General features: G+C 56.1%; 1 pseudogene; it reads left to right on the top strand.

Annotated features, from left to right (window-relative positions):
- The first annotated feature begins 271 nt into the window (after positions 1 to 271).
- On the top strand, positions 272 to 390 carry LOC111733374 (annotated as a pseudogene).
- Positions 391 to 2,376: the final 1,986 nt, after the last annotated feature.

The following is a 2,376-nucleotide window of genomic DNA, read 5'->3' as shown; positions in this document are numbered from 1 at the left end:
GAAAGCATCATAGAGAAATGGCAGAAAGCATCACAGGCCAAGAGATCGAGCAGACGCGGACGGAAGGCAAACGAGGGTGGTGCTTTAACTGCAGATGGAGCGGATTGCAAGACAATAAAACACTTCATCGGGACAAGACCGCCTGACGTTAACGAAGCGATGGGATCCACAAATAACGAACACTGATATACTGAAGAACGTAAAACCCAAGGACGTGGTTCCATAGGGCAGAAGGTCCTGGGTTCGCGCCCCGGTGGAGCCACGGTCCACGGGCTACGGCCACCCCACCCTGAACGAGCCCAATCCCGTCTGATCTCGGAAGCTAAGCAGGGTCGGGCCCGGTGAGGACTTGGATGGGAGATCGCCTAGGAAGACCGGGTGCTGTAGGTGTAAACGTAAAAAAAAAAAAAAAAAAAAGGAACAGAAAATCCAAACAGAGCAAGAAGCGATGGAAATGAGAGGCTGATGGAGACAGAGCTGCCGTGGACGACGTCACTACGGATCGCAGAGCAGAGAACGAGGAGGCGCGCGGCGGGCGTGGGGCCGGATCCCGCGGGTTTTTCTGCTGCGTCCCCACACCTGCCAGGCTCCCTGTCATCCACGGCGCCACTCACGCGGCGGGTCGAACCGCAGGAGCCGCGCTTGGCCACACGTGAAAGAAAGGCGGACGGTTTCTGTCTTCCCCCCGAGTCCGTCAGTGTCACGGACCCTAAAAACTACCCTGCGTCCCTAGATCACGTCGTCTCGACAGCGCGGTCTTCGATCAATTTCAACTTTTCTGTCAATGGTCGAACCACACGACGTGAATACGGCGAAACGATCCGATCTGAAACCTGTGCCTTCTTTCATTCCTCATCAGAGTTTTTATATTTTAATAAATATCGAAACCTATGACAATTGGCATCCGTGCCCGTAACAATCAGGGTAAAATACGGATGTCCCAAGATTGCCATTACTTATGTGACAGCGTAGAAGTATTCAGGGATCAAAGACAAGGTCCGTGAGTAATATTCTTCATTAAAAGGGGCTGGGCATTTGAAAGAAAGTCTGATCACTAATAGCCTATATTTTTAAAGCTGGACGAGTAGAGACAGCTCCTCAGAACAGCATATTAAATTCACTTTCAATTAGCAGGGTTCAGCATTTTAAGCTTATGATTTGTATGCTCAGTAATACTTTTAAAATGAACTGTGCCACAGACAGACAGATCACACACTCCTCAGCCGTAATAATTTGTCTAATGCTCTATCTTTATAATAGTAATTGCCTCCCTTCTGAAAAAAAAAAAAATACGCCTTTGAGTCGAGACACGCTGCATTTATTACTTTTCTTCTATTAGAGCTACCTCAGCGTATTAGACATTTTTTCCTTAATGACTTTTTTCTATTAGGAGGACGTGAAGACTCCAAACGAAAGGGGGTCCGTGAGAGAGCAAGGCCTTCTGGGAGAGGCAGGGGCTTCTCGGGTGGGCGTCAGACGAGAACCGTCACGAAGAGACGACACTGGAGTCTCCGTGTCCTGTGCGTGACACGTGCTTTGACAGATTTCGATAAACAGGAGGCTGTGGAGTTGGCGAGACCCGTCCTCAATGATGGGCGACATTGTCGGGATAGCAAAGCATACGGCGAGTGTGTGGCTGGTCACGCTCCCCACTCTCAGTTAAGGGGTCGCCCTGTCCCTCCTCGGGGTGAGACGGCCAGCCGGGACGGCCCCCTCACCCCACGGGCAGCAGGAGGCACGGGTCCTCTCGCTCTGACAGCTGGCCCCAGACCACGAGCATCAGGTGTCTGGGTCCCCGTCGGCACAAACGGAGTCCGTGTGGCCCTTGGGGTCACGGAGCCGGTTACCTGGCTCACGAGGACGTGGGGACGACGTGGCCCCCTGGGTGGGCTTGGCCACCCAGGGCAGCTGCCCATCGATGTCCTGGAGTCAGAAATGCTCCAGCACAGGCCGGGCTGCTCCAAAGGCCAGCGAGCGGCCGCGAGAAGCTGCGGGTGGCTTGGCCGCTGCCACCCGCTCTCCCGAAGCTTCTACGACTGGGTTTCCTCCCGGACGCTCGCAGCCTGTTCTTGCTTCTGGGTTTGTTTACGCTGTCGCACTGGCTGGAGGGCGAGGGGCCCGCTCCACGTCCCCCGATGCCCGGCCGCAGCCCACGCTCAGGGGCAGGTGCCGTTGGAACCAGCGTCTGTCCCCTCCGGCCCCGGTGGAGAAGGCGAGACGTGGCAAAAGGTGCCGGCCATCTGAGAGCAGCCGGGTCGAGGCGTCTCCGCCCGCCGGGGCATGGTGGCCTGTGACCTGCGGGGAGCGTCCCCGGCTGCAGCGCCTGGACCCCGCCGTGCGGGGCGCAGGGAGCGAGGGGCCCCCGAGGGACGATCC

Source organism: Pteropus vampyrus, unplaced genomic scaffold, assembly GCF_000151845.1.
Source record: "Pteropus vampyrus isolate Shadow unplaced genomic scaffold, Pvam_2.0 Scaffold555, whole genome shotgun sequence".
Lineage (NCBI taxonomy): Eukaryota > Metazoa > Chordata > Mammalia > Chiroptera > Pteropodidae > Pteropus > Pteropus vampyrus.
This window is presented reverse-complemented; position numbering and strand designations above follow the sequence as displayed.